Source organism: Canis lupus, chromosome 2, assembly GCF_048164855.1.
Source record: "Canis lupus baileyi chromosome 2, mCanLup2.hap1, whole genome shotgun sequence".
Taxonomy (NCBI): Eukaryota; Metazoa; Chordata; class Mammalia; order Carnivora; family Canidae; genus Canis; species Canis lupus.
In genome coordinates, this window is record NC_132839.1 from 49,901,402 (window position 1) to 49,924,771 (window position 23,370).

General features: G+C 40.2%; 2 long non-coding RNA genes across 2 annotated transcripts; both read right to left on the reverse strand.

Moving 5' to 3' along the window:
* Positions 1 to 14,975: 14,975 nt before the first annotated feature.
* On the reverse strand, positions 14,976 to 18,196 carry LOC140610225 (uncharacterized). The gene is made up of 3 exons (XR_012011970.1): positions 18,051 to 18,196; positions 17,034 to 17,184; positions 14,976 to 15,304 (listed from the first exon to the last, which is right to left on the reverse strand). It is a non-coding gene; the product is annotated as an uncharacterized lncRNA (long non-coding RNA).
* Positions 18,197 to 18,565: 369 nt separating this feature from the next.
* LOC140610232 (uncharacterized) lies at positions 18,566 to 22,966 on the reverse strand. The gene is made up of 3 exons (XR_012011973.1): positions 22,736 to 22,966; positions 19,591 to 19,701; positions 18,566 to 18,728 (listed from the first exon to the last, which is right to left on the reverse strand). It is a non-coding gene; the product is annotated as an uncharacterized lncRNA (long non-coding RNA).
* Positions 22,967 to 23,370: the final 404 nt, after the last annotated feature.

Here is a 23,370-nt window from a genome sequence, read left to right on the forward strand (position 1 = left end):
AAGTCTGTTCAGGGTTATGCCTGCATACAAATAGCCACCCAGGCACCTACTTCTGCAGCACACAGCCCTCCTTTCTTTACCCTGTGCTCTCCCCTTTAAAATCCTCAGGCTTCCTCTAGATGAGGAAGATGGTCTCTGACACGTTAGTCCACCACCTTCCCAGGTCCCTGACATCCTGAATAAAGTAATCTTTCTTTTTCCCACCATGACTTGTCTCTCAAGTATTGATACCCCAGCAGCAAATAGCTGAACCTCAGTTTGGAACTGGTTCTCTGTCCAGTGACAGTATTGTGTTTGAAATGTGGGTATGTTTTTACCGGTGACATATTTCACAGAGGCAGGACAGGAATGGTCACCTAGACACTTGTCTACGTTGTCAGCTCCTCCCTGGGCCATCCATGGCAATTCTCTCCCTCTTCTGGCTCTGTTTCCCTAGGCTCAAACTACTGTCTCTGTAGGTACTGTCAAGGTCCATTCTCCTGAAGCTCTAGGAAGTCACTCTTCCACTGGCTAATCATGTTGGTCCAATAATTCTGTCATCAGTGATGAAAAAAATCATATTTGTCACTCTGGGCTTTTAAATGTGGTTTGGATGAGGTATAAACTGGTGGCTCTCCAAACTGGCTATGCATCAGAATCACCTGGAGAGATATTTTACTTTTAATTAAACTTTTATGGAAGTTTTCTGCATACTATCACATACGTGCAGAAAAGTGAACACAACCATTTAAGCAGTTGGGTTGAAACATAGGACACTAACAGCTCCCAGGTGGCTTTCTGAAATCCAGATTCCCAGGTTCTAGCGTGGCTTGCTGAATCAGAAGTTCTAGGGTATGAATCAGGCATCATTGTTTTTAACAGGCTCCCAGGTGTATCTGACCCAGCCAGGCTGACATGATCATCTGGATACCTTTGAGATAGACAGGAATTCATTGTTCAAATAAACACAAAGGGTCTGATTCTCTACATGGAAAAGGACTCTGGACGCTGCATTAGCTGTGTTAGCCCGAGGCCGTGTGTATCAGAAGTATTGTCAGCATGGAGTAACTATGCCACCAGGAAGCAGCTCATTCCCAGGCTGGACATTCTGCTCAGAGCTTTATGTGCATTCTTTCCAATCCCCAAGACAACCCTGTGATGAGTGCATTATACTCTTACTTTACAGATGAGGAAGCTCAGAAGGGTAAAATAAGGTGCCTAAGATCACACAGCCAGTGTTGACTTGAAAATTCAAGTCAATCAGATGTAAAAACCCACAGTCTTTCCATCTCCCTTGTCACACAGGTTTCATCCTAGGATTAAAACCAGTTCTGGCACAACCAGCCAACAACTGCTGAATCTGTGCTGGGGTACATCATGCCTGGCACTAACTTGCATTGAATTTTTCAAGAGTTGCTTCAATTTCAGCACAGGTCAGTTCTACCTGCCAAGGCTCTAGAAAAAAACTGGGGTAAACTTATCAATGTTTTGAGATCTGGCAATACTGGTTCTCTATATTCAGGATTTGCAGAGTGATACCTTCATTCTAGAAAGGTAGTTCTGGTCGTGCAGAAATGCAAGGAGCTGCACTTACTTTTTAATTGATTTAGAAATTTTGTTATAGGTAGATCTTGTTGTAAAAAACAGTAGTGATCTTCTAGGGCTGACAAGTGTCACATAAATTTCCCCCTTGGATGTGTCCAGTTCTGCAGTTAATTGTAGGCACAGGCAGAAACAATATTCTGCAAAACTGTGTCCTATGGTATCCACAGTAGGCTCTCCATACTCCCTCTCTCATTTTATTTTAGTATGCCTTTAGCTTTCATGTCTTGGGGCTGGGAGATGTTAGTGCTTTCCATGTGACATTCATACTGTCAAAAAAAAAAAAATGGGGCACGTGTGTGGTTCATTGGTTGAGTGTCTGCCTTTGCCTCAGGTCGTGATCCCGGGGTCCTGGGATAGAGTCCCGCATCAGGTTACCTGCAGGGAGCCTGCTCTCCCTCTGCCTCTGTCTCTCTGTCTCTCATGAATAAATAAATAAAATTTTAAAAAAATACGGGGTGTGATAGTGGGTAGCTATGGCAGAGATGAGAAATGATTGAGGCCAGAAGGCAGGTCAAATCACCTCAAATGAGGACATCGTTGCTACAGTGATACTCACAAAATCATGTGGAAATATAACATAGCTAGCTCTCTTTAGTGGGCATTCCAGGAATGGGCTCTCAAGCACTTGGAGCACAGGTTATCTAGTTTAGGAAACTGAAAAGAGGACTGATATAGGAAGAATGACAATGAGGTATTCATGGGATCACATGACACCTTTCCTCTGGACAATAGATCTCAACTGGAGTCATTTTCACCCGCAGGGGATATCTGGCAATGTCTGGAGACTTCGGGCTGTCCCAGTAGGGGAGGGGATCTACCAGCATCTATTGAGTAGAGGCCAGTAATACTGCTAAACATCCTCCAGTACACAAGGCAAACTGCCCCACCCCCAACAATTATCCGATCCAAATTATCAGTGATGCCAAGCTTCAGAAACCCTGGTAGGAAATGGTAATAAATCTCACACAGAGACCAGCTTTTCTGTAAAAACAATGAGAAAGACTAAGTTATTTCTACTTGGATTGAATAACACGGTACTAAGGAGACCATGTATTTGACGGGGCTTGCTTAGACTCTAAATTAGTTCCCCTCAGGGCTATAGGAGAAACTGGAACTAAGAGAAAGCCACTTCCTCTTTGAGACTCAGGTTATTAAGCCTCTCTAATCTCTACCCCCAGCTCCCTCCCCTCCCAGCCAACTCTCCTCTGAGGGTGGAATTTGCTATTCTAATGAGAAGTAGCACACAAACTAAAAAAAATGACAGCAATGCAAAATGCTTCTCTCTTGAGCAAAGTTAATTTAGGTGTATAAAAATCTCAATTGAAATACTGTCATTTTTTGTTGTTGCTAGAATCCTGACTTTGAATAAGCGTGGCTGCCATGGTGTCCCTGGGAGAGAGTTGCTAAGGAAACCAAAAGCCAACCCCGGGGCCGATGCACTTCATCCCCATGGAATAACATGATGGCCCATCAGTCATTTTGAGAGTTAGAGATACCACAGCGAACAAAATGACGAGTATCTGTTTATCCCAGGAGAATAGTTTCAAGAAATAGATTTACCCGATGCCATCAGAAGATTATCTAATGACCCCTCCTGGTAATGAGTCAGAAAATGGATGTCAGTCAAAGAAATGCTACCTCATAATACATTTCCAAGTCTTTAATACTGTGGTGATAAAAACGCAAAGTCTACTTCCTGGGGAGCTTGAAAGCCCATAATATCCACAATAATAATGAGAGGTAAGGTCAGTTATAGCTGCATGTATGCGATCACTGCTTGGGGCACAATGCATTAACTTAAATACAATCTTTGTATCATTGCTAGAAAAGCTAACAAAAATTCTCCGAAACTCTTCTATCTAGGCATAGGAAGTTTATTTGTTTTGGTTATTCTTTACCAGTGTGATACCTCTGGAATATTGCAACAGACAAGAGCTAAGGAGAGTTTTCAGTCAATGTGGCCAGGATCATAATGCTATAGAAGGAAGAGTTGTCAGAAATTGGGATACTTCATCTAATAGAGAAAGAGGAGAGTAAGAGTTGTCTCCTAATGCCTCCAGATTGACCTTCTAGGGTGCAGATGGCCCCACATGAATCTAGGCCAGACTAAGCCATACACAGAGGTGCTTTAGATCCCTGTAGAGAGAGGCTCTCCAGCTCCCTCTATAGCAATGCCCCTGTTGATTCTTTTTGTATACACACCCACTGGTCCCCAGTGGGGGTGTTGATTCCTGCCTTCCTGATGTGGACACCATGCGCTCCAGGCCATGCTCCTCCATGGGGCCCCTGACTCCCTCTACATGCCTCCCCACCAGCCTTGACTTAAAGGTTGTTCCTGCCCACACAGTGACTGTGGGCCAGCCAGGGCTCCTGCAAGCCAGTGAGCTTTTCTGCCACCCACTGGTCTATAGCTAGCTACAGCTTTTCCAATGACATCAGAACCTCTTCAGTATTTGTCCTTCTAGGAATATTCTCCCTCAGCCTCAGGGTACTCTTTAGAATTCCCCACACACACATCTTTTTTTTTTTTTTTTTTAAGATTTTATTTATTCATGAGAGAGGCAGAGAGACAGAGGAAGAGGGAGAAGCAGGCTCCCTGTGGGGAGCCTGATGTGGGGCTCGATCCCAGGACCCTGAGATCACCACCTGAACCAAAGGCAGGTGCTCAATCACCGAGTCACCCAGGTGTCCCCCACCCCCATCTTTATAGTTACTCTCTTATCACAGCTTAACAATTACTTATTTTATACCTCCTCCATCTAAATGACTTCATGATGTCTGTCTTCTGGTTAGACCCAGTTGATACACTCTTCTCCAACACCCTGCACCCCACCCACAATTTATGTCATATCATAAAAGTAAATACTGATTTCATGCATTTTGTAAGCATGGACAAAAACTGAAACCATGTCCAGGCTTCTAGAAGCTGTTCCACATTTCCCAGAGTAGCTGGGCTGTGAGAGAACAAAGTTAGAGTTCTCTGAAGAGACTTGAATTGAAGCAAGCACGAGTTTCCTCTTTTCCCTTCTAGAAAAAGCATATCCTGTCCAGACAAGAAATGCCCCTCATTTCAATAAACTACTGTGATCTGTAACATAATATTGCATCAGTGCCCCGGTGCTGTGTTCCTTAGTAGAGTCATGCTCTCTCTGCTATGTAAGTGTTCATTCCCACCCCCATACACATCTTACCCCATCACTGTGTGTGTGTGTGTTACAATTGCATAGTGCTTACTATGTGTCAGTAATATTTCACGTTTTCGTGTATTAACTCATTTAATCCTAGTTACCCTGTCGAGTAGGTACAATAAATCCTCCCATTTACAAAGGAGGAAATCAAGGCCAAGACTGCAAAGCCACTTGATGTTTCTTGATTCACCTGTGCCATGCTATTCAGGTTGACGTTATATGTATCTAAAATAAGGGAGGATAAGGAGCTAATGAGCCAATGACCCTAGGGAAATGTCTCTTCATTATACATGATTAAGCATGGAAAAATGTAAATCATAAACAAGATGAGCTCTTTTTCTCATTTACTTTCAACCTGCTGTGCTAAAAGCAGGAAAATAAAGACCAGGCTGGGCTCTTCCCTTCCCTCCTCCCTTTCCTAGCTCTCCAGCCTCTCAGTTCACAGGAAAGACTGTAAGAAGTTAAGAAGACTCCAGCCAAAGAGAAAGTCATCTGGAGATTCAGATTTACAGGTTCTTGAGATCATAATAAATAGAACCAGGGGACCAGAGGTGAGGAGACCATATAATTAATCAAATTGGAATAATTCTGAGACTGAAAAGGAGTGCTATGAATACATTGTATTGTACATTGGTACAAATCATGTAAGCCAGAACTGTCCTGGGCACACCTGGACATATGGAAGCAGGCATATCTGTTAGTAGCTGAAGGTAAGACCACCAGGGTCTGGGCATGAACCAATGAGTCACTTAGCTGAGGAGTTAATGAAGGGTTTGTTGAATAAAGCTTTCCACTTCCTTGATCATACCCCAGACTTTGTCATCATCAATTACTGTACTACCTCTACGATCTTAAGAAATCATCCCACTTCCTGACCATCGCCTCCTATCTTTCTACTTTATCCCTTCAAATACCAGACTCTATGGACTCTTAGACCTATAATTCATTGATTTTGTCATATTCAACAGTTGTACTATCCTTCACCCCACATCATCATCACTTGCCTTCTCACCTAACGTAGTTTCCATGGTCTGTGATCATAACCTTTCTCTTGCACACATCCTCAACTCTCTTGTCTCTCTTTCCTTTATCATACTTACCTGAGGTCTTATCTTAGGCTACAATAACAAATACCATAGTCTGGGTGACTTAAACAACAGAAGTCTATTTCTCACAGTTCTAGAGGCTGGGGAATCCAAGCCCATTTAATTCTTGGTGAGAGCTTTCTTCTTGGCCTGCAGACAGTGCCATCTCACTATGTGCTTATATGGCCTTTTCTTGGTGCATGAAGATAAAGAAAGAAATCTCTCATTTTTTAAAAATAATATCACCTATTCTATTATATTTGGACCCCCACACTTGGGACCTAACTTAACCATAATTAACTCTTATTTCTCCAAATACAGTCACATTGGAGATTGGGGCCCCAACATATGGATTGTGGGAGAACACAGTTCAGTTCGTAGCACCCAACAAAACTTACACGTGCTTAAATCCAACGTTACGCCTATTCCCTGTATGCAGCTGAATATGTCAAATGTTATACTGATTTAACTTTAAAAGCTTAACCACTAACCTGAAGTGGACCTTTAATGCTGTCACTAATTTCACTGCATTTCCCAAATCCATTTACTCATCCACTCTCCTGCTTGACTATTACCTTCTTCCTAAACCTACATTATCTCTTCTCTCATTTTCACTCCCAAATAGTTACCTTGTTTCCTATTTCCTTTTACATCATAAAAGCAGAAAGTAATTTCAGAAAGTAAATTCAGAAAGTAAAATCAGAAAGTAATCTCCATGCATTCCCATCACCATATCCATCTGCCGACCTACATAGACATCTCTTACTCTCTTGTTTCTGTTGATTGATTTTCTTTCTCCTTTCTCTGGCCAACTCCTCCCTTGGGGATTATTACCTGTTGCTTCTTCTCCATCTTGTATCATCAACTTGCCTCACTCTTCATTAGTGTACAAACATGTTAAAGTTTCTCATATTAAAAAAAAATCACTTGACCTACATCCCTCTTCATGGATCTGTACCTATTTTTCCAGGAAAAATACACTAGAATAAAGTCATTGTTTTCATATCCTTTTCTCCTATCTTCTCCTGAACCCAATGTCATTCAGGTTTTCATCCTCTCTCCACCCCCAAGATAGCTCCTGTCAAGGATGCCAATTACTTCTTCATCTCCAAATGCAACACAGGCAATTCTCAAAATGCATCTTACTCTGTCCATCATTGTTTCAAGCAGTTGATTGCTCCCTTCCTCTCCAAGCATGTTCTTTTTTTTTTTTTTAAGATGTATTTATTTATTTGAGAGAGAGAACAAACAGGGGGAGGGGCAGAGGGAGAAAGAAAAGAGAATCCTTAAGCAGACTCCCAATGTAGGGCTTAATCCCAGGACCCTGAGATCATGACTTGGGCCAAAATTAAGAGTTGGACACTTAACCAACTGAGCCACCCAGGCCCCCCTCCAAGCATACTCTTATCCTTAGCATTCCACATACCACTCTCTTCTTCCATCTCATTGGTCCATTGTCCCTATAAATGTTGTAAATCTCCACATCTTACTTCTTGGACTTTTTCCCTCTTTCTATATCCGTTTCTCAGTGAGATCTTCTAGACTTGTGATTATAAATACTGTTTATGCTCTGATGACTACCAAATTTATATCTCTAGACTAATATTTTCTGAAAGCTATACTCACATATCCAGCTGTCTATACAGTATGAAATGGGTTTCCTGACATTTCTGATTATCATCTCCAAACCTGCTCTTAATTGAAGTGTATGGCAATTCCATGTTCAGGCTAAAAACTTGGAGTCACCATTGACACCGTTTTTTCTCACTGTGGATATCTAACCCATCAGCAAATGTTGGCTCTATGCTTAAAATATATCCAAAATATGACCACTTAATCCTTATCCCATCTTCTAACACCTTCATGCAAGCCTCTGTCACTCCATTCCTGGATCATTGAAAGAGGCTCCCAGTGAATCTTACTGTTTCTTCTGTCCTTCTACTGCCTCCCATTAGCCAGCAGCCCAAATATATGTCACATGTTTGAAACCAAATGGTGTTTCCCATCTTCCTCAGAGCACAATAAAAAGTCCTTGATTATACAAGTCCATATAAGATGTAGCCATGCTGTTTCTTGAACTCTACCTCCTTCTCAACCCTTCATCACTGCACTCCTGTCAAACTGTCTTGTTTGCTAATTCCCGAACATGCCACACATTCTCACAAACCAGGAACTTTGCACCTGCTATTCCTTCTTTCTGGGACACTCTTCCATGGATAGCTGCATGACAATTGACACATTTCATCCAGGCCTCCTGCTTCCCTCCTATATTATCACATGCTTACATACACTACTTTATTCTTTGCTTAGCATTTGTCCCTCCCATTAGAATATAGCCTCCTTGCTCATAGAGAATACTCAATAAATACATTTATAAAGAATAAAGACTTGAGGATGATTGAAGAGAGCCATGGAATTTCTATTCTCTCTCTGTGACTGCAGGTGAGCCAAAAAAGTTCAATAGCACCTGATAAACACATCTTTGAAACCGTGACTATTTCAACATTAGCATATTGTCTTGGTGAAAAGCACCCTCAGAGATTCTAGTGGGAGTAGTGATTACTGATGCAGAGTCACTTTCAAAGGGGTCACAAACAATGAACTCACTTGACAAGGCTCCAACCCTGCTTAAATCCTACTTTGCACCTGTTACATGCCTGCTTCTTTGCAGCTGAACATGGTTTGTGAAAAAATGTCACAATGACCATCTCATCTTATATATGTGACTTCTAGTCTGAAGAGACCCAGAGGTGGGTCCTTGGTAACCAGCGAAGAAAGCAATATGAACTGGAATCTGAATTATGGGCAGAATCCAGGTATGCCAATATCCAGGAAATAGCATTCAGGCAGAAGAAATCAAGAACATAGGCCTTGAAGTCAGTACAAGCCTAGTGGATTTAATGGGGAGAAAGAAGCATCTGGTTGCAGTGCAGTGAGCACAGGGCTGAAGAAATGGGAGGGGCTGCTAGGGGCTAGATCACACACAGTTTTGCAGACCAAAGTAAGGATGCTGGACTTTTTTCACATGGCACAGGCACAGGGAAGACTTTAGAAGCTTTCAAGCAAAGGAGAGATGAAGTTCTGGTTTCCAATTGCAGGGTAACAAACCTCCCATAAACTGGATGTCTTGACACAATGGCAACATCTTTCTTGCTCAGAGATCTGTCCTGTGGGCAGACATGGGCTGACTGCCCCACTTGGTGGAGCATGGGCAGCTCTAAGGCTGGGGTTAGGAGTCATCCAAAGGCTTGTTCACTTATGTCCCCTGGGACCTCAGGCAGCCTGCACTTGGCCCTTGTGTGTTCCTGTTTGGTTTCCTCAAAATCTGGTGGCTGGATTACCAGGACAGCATCCCAGGAATGAGCCCAGTGGTAGCTTGTATTGCCTTTTCTTATTTTGTCTTGGAAGTCTGCTGTGTTCTATTCATGGAGGCTCTCCCCCAAACCTGCTCAGCATCAAGGGGAGAGAATATAGACTCTATTATTGATGGAGGAGCCTCATATCACCTCATAAGAACATGTAGAAGGAGATGTATTGGTGTAGCTGATTTGGAAAATAAAATTTGCCCCATATAGAATGTGATTTGTGTGTTTCAAATGATACACCAGCAACTTTGAGGAGAATAAATTATGGGGGGTGAGGGTGGGAATGGAGCATGGGCTGGTGGGACAAGTGGTCCTGGGGAGGGATGGCTTAGATGATGGTGGGGGAGTGGATATAAAAAGGAAGTATGAATTTCAACCTTAGGTGACAGTTTGGACAGAGGTTACATTAAAGACCTAAGTGGCTCTAAAGACAAAAGAGAAGGAGCAAGGGGGGTGCGCACAGAGACATGTGTCTTACCTCAAAGGTGCAGGAGGGCCTGGCCCTCATGGGAAGCAACAGGTTTATATTTCCTTCCTCATTATTGGAGGTTATCTAAGGGTGTGTTTGTTGTTTTGTTTATATGATGACCATTATTTTAAACTCTCATGTTTGGAGCAGATGTTTTGGCAGAAAAGAAGTGCTATATTAAATAAAGAACCAAAATAGACCAGCAGAGTGCACCTCACCTTGGTGGTGAAAGAAAAATCTGGAAAGCTGTCTAATTCTCCAGAGCACCTGCAGGCAGCCTTTGAATAGATATGGCCTGGGGTCAAAGTCAGGGCCCTTGACCTCCTTGTTGGCAGGTGTGCTAACATCTGTTCTTCTCTAGCCAGGGCAGGCTGTATTCTTTAATGATTCAATCATCTGGACTCTGGAGAAACAATGGTGCCCACTCTGATAGAAATGATCAATAAGGTCAAATTGTGTCTCTTTCCTGGGCCTCACATTCCAGACCTCTCTCCTTAGAGTCTCCTCGTTCCTGCTTCAAGTCACAGAGGAAAGAACTAGTGTTGAAATCAGGCAGCGCTAGGCTCCTATCCCAGCTCTGCCCATTAGGAATTTTGTGACCTTGAAGAAGTCATTTAACTTTTCTGGATCTGCTTCCTTTTCTATAAAATGATGATAATCCTATCTCATGGGGTTTATTCTAAAGATGAAATGCCAACACTGAAAGAGTAGCTAACAAAGTCTGACATATACTAAGTGCTTAATAAAATGTAACTATTATATATTAAAGGATAGGGTGCCACAATGTTTAGAAATCCATCCCCAAATTCCCTCAGAGCTAGCACCACACATACCAAGTGACACTGCCTGTTGACTGTTGTCATGTCACATCTTTTTATGGCTCAGTGACTTAACATTCCAAAGATGAAACTTTTACAGCAAGAGCAAGTTGCAAAATAGGTAAAACCCCAGAGAGCATTTATGCACAAACTAACTTAGATGAGCGTAGATTTCTCAGCTTGGCCTGCCAGCTGGATGGGTTTTACATTCCGCTTGAGCAAAGCTATGCGTTCTGGAGGTTGTTGCAAATTCGCCAGCACTATACGCATGTCAAAAACTCAGGAAGAGATTAGCTTTGAAAAGCTGACATTTGTGTACATAGCACCAAAGCTGGGAGTAAGTAGGGGTCCGAGACACACTTTGAAAGCCTTTAAGAAAGTTAATGAGAGGAGCTGTCACTAGACTGAAACTTCTAGGTGACATTGAGTATACAGTGGGTCATCCAGGTCACCGGTACAGCACCAAGCACTCAGACTGCAAATTCCCAGATGATTGTTTTCATATTTTAATGTGTTCTAACTGATGCATCAGAATCAGTCAGGCACTGGGAGCCCCCCCCCCCCCCCGGGGATGAGATGTCCTTTTCAGGGCCTCCTCAAGCTGTAGTTCATTGAGGGCTGGAAAAGGCCAAGCACCATACTAGATTTTATACACATGATCTCGTTTTCTCCTGACAACCAGACTCATTTGTTCATCTACTTGACAAATATTAAGTGTGCACGAGGCATTGACATCAGGGGTTTCATTCTCTAGGGAGGCACTCAATTTTCAGAGAAGTTAAGCGACTTGCCCAACTTACCAAAGGGGTGTGAAGGAGAGCCAAGATATGAGTAAACCCAGTTCCCACCCTGTCCCCACAAAACCATACTTCACCAGGGGTGCTAACCCAGAGCGTGGAGATCTGGGTACCCCTTACTGACTGGTTACTGGTTATGTGACCTTGGGCAAGTCACATAGTCTCTTGGTGGTTATTTCCTTGTCTTCACAGCTAACCGCTAATGCTTTTTTAACTTACCTTTAGGGGTTCTTGTGAGAATTAAAGGCTATAAAGGTAACAGTATGGAGAAATTTCACAAATATAATGTTGGATGAAGGAAGCCACACCTAAGAGAGGGTAGACTATATGATTCCATCTAGAAGGATTTCAGAACAGGCCAGAGGAATAAGAAGTAAGGATATTGGCTTCTTTCAGGGGGAAAATGAGGTTACAGTTAGGAGGGGAATAAGGGAATTTCTAGAATGTTAATAATGTCCCATGTTCAATAAAAACAACACGTTAAAAAAATATAAAGGTATGTAAAACTACTCTGAAAAGACTATACTCAAATGTAAGATAGCATTCTCTGATGGTTTCGACTCTTCCCACTCCCTGCCTACCCATACACTGCTCCTCCGGTGGGACTACTGCCAGCAATGATCTGCGTGCACATCCTTACGTCTCCAGGTTAGACTGCAGTCCTGCTGAGTTTGGTCCAAGACTGGTCTTCCAAAAAACCCCATATCTCAGGGTTGGTTTCCCAGGCAGCCTTCAGTTCTCTTTAAGAACATTCCTGAAGGAGTCAGCCGGCTTCTACTCAGATGATTCCAAGGACAGGGAATTCACTCCTTTGCAAAAACTCCATCTGACCTCATACATGCTTCTCCAACATTAAATCTGCCCACTGACCTCCTGTGTTTCTCATCCCAAGTGGTTTCTCAGCCACACTTCTCTCAAACCACCTGCAAATGAGCTACTACTTACCTACCATTTATATCGGTATAATTTCTCAAGTTTCACATTTTTTCTGTGTTCTCTAAATTTTCTACAATGAGCATGTATCTCTTGGATAATTAGAAATAACTCTTTCATAAAAAGTAGTCCTTGCCTGAAAAATATTTAGGGACCTTAATAAAAAGTAACATTCCCATTAGGCTTTATTGATGGAAGAATATTCCCTGATATGTAGACATTTGGGTGTGTCCCTTCTTGGAACACAAATTACGTGGTCACTCTACCCATAATCTTACCAACCAGATACAACCTTTATTAGCATTTTTAAAAAGATTATTTATTTATTTATTTATTAACAGGAATTAAATTTATTTCAATTCATAAAATGAATTAAATTAATGAATTAAATCTTGAATGTTGAATTACATTTTAATGTTGAATTAAATGTTGAATTACTTGAGTTAATTAGAAAATTGAATTATTTAATTCAATTAAAAAATGAATGAAAAAACAGATTTTTACCAACTACACTACTATGCCATTATTTTTTTCCATTTTTTTATTTAATAATAAATTTATTTTTTATTGGTGTTTAATTTGCCAACATACAGAAAAACACCCAGTGCTCATCCTGTCAAGTGCCCCCCTCACTGCCCGTCACCCATTCACCCCCACCCCCTGCCCTCCTCCCCTTCCACCACCCCTAGTTTGTTTCCCAGAGTTAGGAGTCCTCGTGTTCTGTCTCCCTTTCTGATATTTCCTACCCATTTCTTCTCCCTTCCCTTCTATTCCCTTTCACTATTATTTATATTCCCCAAATGAATGAGAACATATAATGTTTGTCCTTCTCCGACTGACTTACTTCACTCAGCATAATACCCTCCAGTTCCATCCACGTTGAAGCAAATGGTGGGTATTTGTCATTTCTAATAGCTGAGTAATATTCCATTGTATACATAAACCACATCTTCTTTATCCATTCATCTTTCGTTGGACACCGAGGCTCCTTCCACAGTTTGGCTATCGTGGCCATTGCTGCTAGAAACATCGGGGTGCAGGTGTCCCGGCATTTCATTACATCTGAATCTTTGGGGTAAATCCCCAACAGTGCAATTGCTGGGTCCTAGGGCAGGTCTATTTTTAACTCTTTGAGGAACCTCCACACAGTTTTCCAGAGTGGCTGCACCATTTCACATTCCCACCCACAGTGTAAGAGGGTTCCCTTTTCTCCGCATCCTCTCCAACATTTGTGGTTTCCTGCCTTGTTAATTTTCCCCTGATCAAAACTCTTCAGAGTGTCATTCCTCAACATCTTAAAAGCCATCTACGAAAAGCCCACAGCAAATATAATTCTCAATGGGGAAGCACTGGGAGCCTTTCCCCTAAGATCAGGAACAAGACAGGGATGTCCACTCTCACCACTGCTATTCAACATAGTACTGGAAGTCCTAGCCTCAGCAATCAGACAACAAAAAGACATTAAAGGCATTCAAATTGGCAAAGAAGAAGTCAAACTCTCCCTCTTCGCCGATGACATGATACTCTACATAGAAAACCCGAAAGACTCCACCCCAAGATTGCTAGAACTCATATAGCGATTTGGCAGTGTGGCAGGATACAAAATCAATGCCCAGAAGTCAGTGGCATTTCTATACACTAACAATGAGACTGAAGAAAGAGAAATTAAGGAGTCAATCCCATTTACAATTGCACCCAAAAGCATAAGATACCTAGGAATAAACCTAACCAAAGAGGTAAAGGATCTATACCCTAAAAACTATAGAACACTTCTGAAAGAAATTGAGGAAGACACAAAGAGATGGAAAAATACTCCATGCTCATGGATTGGCAGAATTAATATTGTGAAAATGTCAATGTTACCCAGGGCAATATACACGTTTAATGCAATCCCTATCAAAATACCATGGACTTTCTTCAGAGAGTTAGAACAAATTATTTTAAGATTTGTGTGGAATCAGAAAAGACCCCGAATAGCCAGGGGAATTTTAAAAAAGAAAACCACAGCTGGGGGCATCATAATGCCAGATTTCAGGTTGTACTACAAAGCTGTGGTCATCAAGACAGTGTGGTACTGGCACAAAAACAGACACATAGATCAATGGAACAGAATAGAGAACCCAGAAGTGGACCCTCAACTTTATGGTCAACTAATATTAGATTATTTATTTATTTATTTATTTATTTATTTATTTATTCATGAGAGACACAGAGAGAGAGAGAGAGAGACGCAGAGACACAGGCAGAGGGAGAAGCAGGCTCCATGCAGGGAGCCAGACGTGAGACTCGATCCCAGGTCTCCAGGATCACACCCTGGGCTGGATGCGGGCTAAACTGCTGAGCCACCCAGGGACCCCCCCTTTATTAGCATTTAATCATAATCCACTCTGGTCCTTTTTATCCATTATTTTATATCTTTGATCTCATTCTATAGGTAACTTTTAAAAAATATTTTATTTATTTATTTGACAGAGAGTATACAAGCACAGGAGTGGGGGAGCAGCAGGCAGAGGGGGAGGGAGGGAGAGGGAGAAGAGGGTTCCCTGAACCAGGAGCCCATTGAGGGGCTTGATGCCAGGACCCTGGGATCATGACCTGAGCTGAAAGCAGATGCTTAACCGACTGAGCCACCCAGGCACCCCTACATATAACATTTTATACCCTAATTTTATATTTTACATGAAATACTAGGCATTTTATGATACTATTTAAAATATTTTACAGATATTTGAGTGCTACATTTTTTATTCTAATTTGTTTAATATCACCATAATTTTTGGAAACTTTATTCCCCCACAATTGTAATATTACAAACAGCAATGCAATGAATGTCTTTGGCAGACAACCCGTTCTTCTTTTCAGATCATTTCCATCATTCGAATCCCAGAAACAGAATTTTGGAGGTGAGTGTCACAAATTATTTTCAAGGCTCTCCCATTGTCCTCCGCGTTGCTTCTTCAGGGCTGGAACCACTTTGCATTGCTTCCAGCTGTGTCGCGCAGGTCTATGTCTCTGTGCTCAAGCTCCAGAATTGAATGTTCTCATTTTTTTACAGTTCTGTTAATCTGATAGGTTAAAAATAGTATCTCATTGTTATTCCAACTTCCATTTCTCTGATAATGAGCAGAGTTGAAAAATGATCAAATGTTTATTAGCCACTGATGTGTCTGTGTCTGAAATTGTCTTACTTCCCTTCTCCCTTTATTTATGAGGAACTTAATTATTTTATTATTACCTTTTGTCATGAGCTCTTTTCTTATTAAGGATATCACCCTTTGTCCTGTTTAGAGCAAATATTTCCCAGGGTTTATTTGCCTGTCAAGCAATTTTGGAGAAATTGTAATTTGTATGGGAAGTACTTACTGAGCTTCCCCTTTGTTATTTCGGCCACTCCTTTTGAGCTTAGAAAAATTCTCACCCTGATCTAGATTTGATTCTTCTTTATTTCCATTTACTCTTCCTGCTCCTTATGATTTACCAATGTTTAAACAAGCCTCAATTCTTTTCAGTCAGGCCAAGATATATACTGCCGGGCTTTAATAGAAAATTTTAATTTATATTTTGTTTTGTTCTTCTGCTTGGGAATTCTATTGCTACTATTGATTGTCCATTTTAATAAGGTGCTTCTGTTTCAAGGCAATTATGCAAAGGACACAATTGTGTACATAAATAATGAAGAAAAAATGCTTTTTCTTTCACTTCATTGTTCAGATAGAGAAATGCTAATTTTTACTCAAGCATGAGACACACCCCATTTTTCACCAATAAATTGCTAAAAATACATACATTGCTTTTGTCTAGGTTAATGATAGAAATAAATTGAAGTTTTGAATTATTAAAATCTTTGTTTTCCAGGTAACTATGTGTAGCATCTGGCATCTACAAGATTAATTCTAAAGAATTTCTTTGAAATGTTAACCAAAAATTCAGTGATAAGGGCTACAATAATTTTGCAGTGCAAAAGAAAATGCCAAGCAAACTTTCCAGACAATGGACTATTTATCACAGTTTGCAGAGGTGGAGCAAATACATAATTTTTTGATCCAGTTGACACATTCAATTATCTTCTAAAAGTTTCTATCATAGGACTCCTTTTAGCCATTTACTGGGTACAAAAATGTTATCCATAATTACAGATATTTCATGGGCCTTCTATCAAAAGCCCAAGAATCCTTTCCCAGGGGCTTTCTGTCTTCCAGACAAACTGGAAAAAGAAAATAAATGCTTGGCAATCAAGACTTGCAAAGTGGCTGTGAGGGGCAGTCAAGGAACTGACAGAGGAAAACAAGGAAAAAATATGTCCATCAGAGCCTACGGTTTGGGCTTACAGAAGAAAAAATTTGCTGTATATCATAGACTCACAGATGTCTGGGACTGAAAGGGATTTTGTGAACATTAATTTAGTCTATCTCCCTTAGTTTTGCTAAAAGCAATAAAATTTTCAAAATCTGTGTGCATATCTTCAAGATCAAAATGTAATATGGTGGAAAAATCAGAAGCTAGGTTTGAGGTCATCCCATCATTCTCTAATAACATTTTTAGGGGTAACAATGTGTTTAACCCAAAAAATCCTGGATTCTTTTTTGAAAGTATAAGGTTATTACACTTACCTGGCTGGGTTCTTGTGGTGTTTAATGGGATAGAAGTTCCTTATTAACAATAAATGCCAGTCATTTTTCTTTCTTTCATTCTCCATACTGAGAGTGGGTGAGACAAGCTGTCAACTAAACCTTAAGATATTTCAATATTTATCAGCCTTCTAAGGTGGAAAACCTTCCTGCATGCTCAACTTACATTTATCAGGTTCTAGCTTTTGCTCTTTCCCTCTGGTTTTTTAGCCAATGGAATTGTGGAGCAGAGATAATCTAACTTGGCAATCTTCCATCCCATGTTTCTGTAGAGCTGATAGCTTCATTCATGAATGGTCAATAGGTCTTCTTCTGGGCTTGAAAAATGAATGGAAGACAGAAAGAAGGTTGTTTTGCCAAGTGACATCTGACAAAGATCTTCTTTTTTGCTTCATATTTCATATCCAGCTCCCCTACCTCCATCCTAGTGATCTACTGTGTCTAGTAGGGAATTCCTAAGACATGACACCTAGTTTTCTGTTGGACTAGCCTCTTTAAGTTGTCTATCCCATCACAGCAAAGGTCAAGCAATGTATTTTGTGAATCATTTCCATTGTCCGTGAGTTATTCTGTGGCTAATGAACCTGGCATTTGATGCCAGCCTTCCTTCTAATAAATGTCAATTGACTATGTTCAATGCTTTTCTGTTTTGCTTAAAATGCATGAGACTGATTAGTGTAAAGCAAAAGTCTTTTCATGTGTGGAAATACTCACTAAAGTAGGGGGTACTTAATAAGACATCTTTCCATTTTTTATATTAAAAAACCCCGATGCTCAGAGATGTCCAAGGAATTACTAAAATGGTAAATTAGTTAGTCAATATACAGCAAGGAATGAACTGTGTTTGGTCACTCATTTATTTTCTATTTCCAAGCTGGTGAAAATAATTGGACAACTTAGGTAATTGTCTTTGAATTCATCTTTTAAAACCACACATCCAAGTCACTCTATGATTGGGAAAAGCCTAATATTACTTGAGAGACAGTGGCTAGGCAGTCCCTGGCATGGATTGACAACCAAACAAAATCAGTGGAAAGAATAAATGATTTTTCTTTTTTTTTTTTTAAATGATTTTTCTTTACTATTATTACTACTACTACTAATGATAATAATAAATTAATATAGCTTTCTTATTATAGTGTGATAGTTAAAATTATTGTTTGTCAAATATACACTTCCTTACCTGTTCTGCAGTGGGTGAAATTCATCCTACCACATTGTGTTGAGGTTGCCATGTGACTTGCTTTGACCAATGGAATTTTAGCAGATGTGATGTAAACAGAAGGTTTAAATGTGCTTATGACTTTTGGCTTAGCATGGTGTTTCAGTGACCCATCAAGAGAAGAACACAATCCAGATAGCTATTGAGTCTTAGCCTTGGCCATGGAATAAACACATATGGAACATAACTGAATCCAACAAGCATCCTAGAGTCAAGCCCAGTTGAACCACAACTCAAGCACAACTGGCTAGTCAAGCACAACTTGTGTTCAACCTGCAGACTCTTGAACAAAAGAATAAATGTGAATCATTGTAAGCTACTGAATTTTGAGTAGATTATTATGCAGTATCATTGTAGCAATAGTTGCTAATACATACAACTAGCCTTTGCATATGAACTATTTGACAGATGCTATGCTTAACATTTTAATAATCACACTTTTTAAAAAAAATTTTTATTTATTTATGATAGTCACACACACACACACAGAGGCAGAGACATAGGCAGAGGGAGAAGCAGGCTCCATGCACCGGGAGCCCGACGTGGGATTCCATCCCGGATCTCCAGGATCGCGCCCTGGGCCAAAGGCAGGCGCCAAACCGCTGCGCCACCCAGGGATCCCAATAATCACACTTTAATCTGAAAATAATACCATGAGATAGGTGATATCATTTAATCCTAAATTTCAAATAAGGATGCAGAGCTTCAGAAGGGTTAGGGAATTTACCTAAGGACAAGATAACAAGGAGCTGAAACATGATTTGAATCAATGAGTCAATGTCTTTCTGATTCCAACATCTTTGTTATGCTTTAACCAGATATTTCTTTTAAATTTTCACTTGAAATGGAGGGAATGAAAGTTGTGTTTGATGCTTAGCAAGGTGGTTAGGTTGTAGTATGGAGCCAAACAACTGTTTCTCAGCTCTTCTGTTTCATTCCCAACTATTATCACAAATGAGTTTGTAAGGGTTCCATTTCAACTTTTGCCGAGACTTGGGCTGATGCAGCTCTTAGAAATTCACTTTACAAAGCAATTGATAAAGAGTTCTCCAAGAGAGACTGACCAATAATTTCTCAGATAACTTCCACAGCAAAACACTATCAAGCTTAGGAGAGGCCATGACAAAAATGAATAATAAAGCCCTTTTGATCTTCAGGATCAACTCTTAAGCCCTCTGGAGCAATGAAATTATTACCACACAAATTATTCCAGCTGTGAGGGTGGTGAGAAAACAACTCCACCACATATTCTTATTTCCAATAAAGGACAACTTATTTAGAATTAGCTCCTTCAGAGTTCTTTTGTCTTTATCAGTGTTTACATGAGGGCTTCAAAACAACCTCAGTGTGTCCCCATAATTAATTTCAAAAAGGAGAGAAATCCTCCGCTTAAGCCCTGGCTATATCCTATTTCTCTGATTCCTTCTACTCATCTCTTTTCCTACAAACTCTGGCATCAACAAGACTTGGCAAAAACGTTGAGGAAAGGGCTACATTTTACCTCCACAACCTCAATGACGGTATTTTCTTGATATTTCCAAAAAGGCAGAGGATGGAATTTCTTTGAATGGTAAGCTGGAAATGCCATCTTCTAAGAGAATTTGATCTTCCCCTGAGAATAGGAGGGAGGTAGATAATGAGTAGGAGAGGTTAGAGCCCAGCTACAATGCAATGTCCAAAATAGGTGGCATCTATAAATATTAAGTCTAGGGTTTATGACTTTTATGAAGGATATTTCTGATGCCCAGGAAACTGACCAATGGGAGCTGGAATCAATATTCAACAATAGTATTATGTAACCAAAGGTGCATACATATATTGATCACCAAGGACCTGACTGTTCATTTTCTGCTCTGCATATGGCTAAAAATCTTGTAATCCCATGGTAGGATTAGAATCACAAAAATCACTGAGATATTCTGTGAGTGGAGGATCCTAACATACTGTTCATTCATTCACTTATTCATTCATCTACTTGACAAATATTTACTAAGAATCTATGATGTGAAAAACATTGTCTTTTCTCCAAGAATACAGCAATGAACAAAAGAAACAAAGTCTCTTACAGATCTTATATTCTGAAGTGACAGATGAGAAAGAGATAAATATAGAATATAAGTTAGCACTGTGGAAAAAAAGTAAAAGAGAGTAAGAGGATGGAATAGAATAATTTATATAGAGTCGACAGATAAAGCCTCTCTTAGAGACATTTAAATAAAGACCTCAATAAAAGGAGGGCACAAACCATAGGAATATCTAGGGGAAAAGTGTTCTGGCCAAGCAACAGAATTGTGAGTATTCACTTGGTGTGCTCAACAAGGCTATTATGTATGTGGAACAGTGAGAAGGAGTCACAGCGGTAGAAGGTGAAGTCTGAGAAGCAGATGGGAGGCAGATTATGTAGCATCTTATAGGACCTTATCAGAATTTGGAATTTATTCTGGTAATATCAGATGCTACAAGAAGGTTTTGAGCAGGGAAATATCATGATCTGACTTTATGTTTAAAGAAGTCCTCTGACTACTGTATCAAGAGATAATAGCATGGTAAAAGTAGAAGTAGAGAAGCCAGATAAAAAATTATGTAATAATTAAGTCAAGGCATGATGTGGTTGTTTAAAAGAGACTGACAGCAGTGTAAGAGATGAGAAATGGTTAGAGTTTGGATATATTTTGGAATTAGAACCAACAGATTTTTATAAGGTATTGGATTTAAAATATGAGAGGAGAGGATTCAAAGATGACTCCCAATTTTTACTTTTATTTAAGCAACCAGGTGCACTATAGTGCCCTTTACTATATGGGAAATACTGAGTTTCATGTTAGCTTAGGCTGCTATAGCAAAATACCATAAATCAGATGGTGTAAACAACAGTCACTTATTTCACTCAATTCTGAAGGCCAAGAAGTCCAAGATCAAGGTTTCATGGGCATATTTGGATGCTGGTGAGGTCCCTCTTCCTGGTTTTTGCTCTACTCTCACATTACAGAGGTGGAGGGAAGGGGCTCTATCTTTTCCTCTTGTCATATGGACACTGATCCCATTATGGGGCTCTTCCCTCATAATCTCATCTAAGCCTAATCACATCCCAAAGGCCCCACCTCCAAATACCACTACACTGGATTTAGGCTTTCAATATACAAAGTTTGAGGGGATACAAACATTCATCGACCACAGCATGGTAAGAAGGGATGGTTAGTGTGGGCAGGAGAGAACTCAAGGATTCTATTTTCAGTTGGCTGTTAGACATGCAAGGAGAAATGTTACATGGAGAATTGAATACACATGTCTGGAGTTCAGAGAAGAGGTGTTGACTGGAGCTAGAAATTTGGGCATCCTCAGAGTATCCACCAGAGGAACAAATAAGTGCAACATTTAGAGGCTGACATAAGAGGAGTCAACAAGATAGCCTGAAAGGGAAACCCAGTGATGTTGAAGGTAAGGTAGGAGGTGGATGTTTCAGAGGCCAAGGGGACAAAGTATTTCAAGAAGTAGGGAGTAACTGGCTTCCTAAAATGGTGCCAGTCAAGTAAGAGGAAGACTGTGCATAGATTGTGGATGAAGCAATGTAATTTCACTGATGATGGCTACAAAAGCTTTTTTCTGGAGTGATGAGGGGAAAGAGCATTAAAGGAGTTGGTCCAGGAGAGAGTGGGAACATGTGAAAGAGACCACAGTGAGAATAGGGAACTCTCAGGAATTTTGCAACAAGGCTGCAAAGCAGGTTGAGATTAGAGTCAAGACAAGTTTGTACTTATCTTTTTGTGTGAAATATAGGAGACAAAATAACATATTTTTCTGCTGCTGAAAATGATCTGGAAGAGAGGAAATACTTGATGATATAGAAGAGAGAGAACAGGATTGATGGTGGAGTTAATGGTGATGAGTGTTCTTGGGCCATCAGATCCAGTCACATATGGAGGATCTGGTCCTGGGCCATACTATGGATATGATTCATGTAACAGGAGAGGAGGCAGGCAATGGATCATTACAGATCAAGACAAATTAGGAAATTGAGTGGGAGAGTGAGGAAACACTCCTTATGGGTTCTGTTTTCCCAGCAAAATGAGGATCAGCCAACAGTTGAAACTGAGGATGAAGGATGTTCATCCTCATATTGGAGACTTAAGGAAATGGAGGGTAAGTAGTCACTCAGGACAATAGAAGACTGTGACAGAGACTATGGAGAGCCCCTTGGCAGTGATGAGAGCTCAATGAGGCCATGAATTTTAGTGTGGCCAGTCGGCCTGGGTGTGAGGATTTTGTTTTCTTGAATCACATTCAGCTTGCCCATTGAAGGCAGGGAGTGGGGTCGAACTTAAGTGGAGTTTAACCAAGCAAGTATGACAAAGGGGGAGGGGCCAAAGATGTTGAGTTAACAACCCCTTGACAGGACTATGATGTCGAAGAATTCATTGAACAATCTCTAAGCATTTTTTAAAAAGTCTCTCAAGAACAATTTTTTTTTACTACTTAGAATAGAGTGAGTTGTACTGTCTTAGAGGTAGCTTATGATTAGTTTTATTATTGATATCAAGCATGTGTACAGTCATATTTCACAATGCCAATAGTAATAGCCATTGAAGACAAAATGGCAGAAATCTTATGTTAAACTGATAATAACCCAGTTGTAGCAAGGTAAGTACCTTATAATAATATTCATCCCAATGTGCCAATAGAAGAAATCCAGAGTCACAGAATAAACTCTTCTATCAATCTTCATAAAATGCAAGAGGGTAAAATCATAGAGAATCAAACCTCTCTCTCTCAGTTTCCACTCTGTAGGCAGGTCTTTCTTGCTACTAAGGATATTTGTTTAGAATAAATTATTTTGCAGTTTTCTTCCTTCCATCACTTCCTCCCTACTTTACTTTTATTGTTACCTTTCTCTTTCTGCCTTGCCTTTCCTTTTCTTTCTTCTTTCTTTCTTTCTTTCTTTCTTTCTTTCTTTCTTTCTTTCTTTCCTTTCTTTCTTTCTTTCTTTCTTTCTTTCTTCTTTCTTTCTTTTCTTTCTTTTTTTCTTTCTTAATATCTAGACTTATCATCAAAAAAGAAAGAAAAAAGCCTTGTAAAAAACTTGTAGAATTTAGCTATTCATGTGTGCTAAATCCACCATTTTCTCTCTGCTCTCCAGAGCATTAGCTGATTACATCACTTCAGAACTTGGAGAGTTACCATGGTAACAGCTTTCCAACCTTTTCCTTTGAAAAGAATCCCTCCTGCCCTAAGAGAAATCACCTGCAAGTAGCCGTCCAGCTGCCTTTGTTCTGCTCACCGTCTT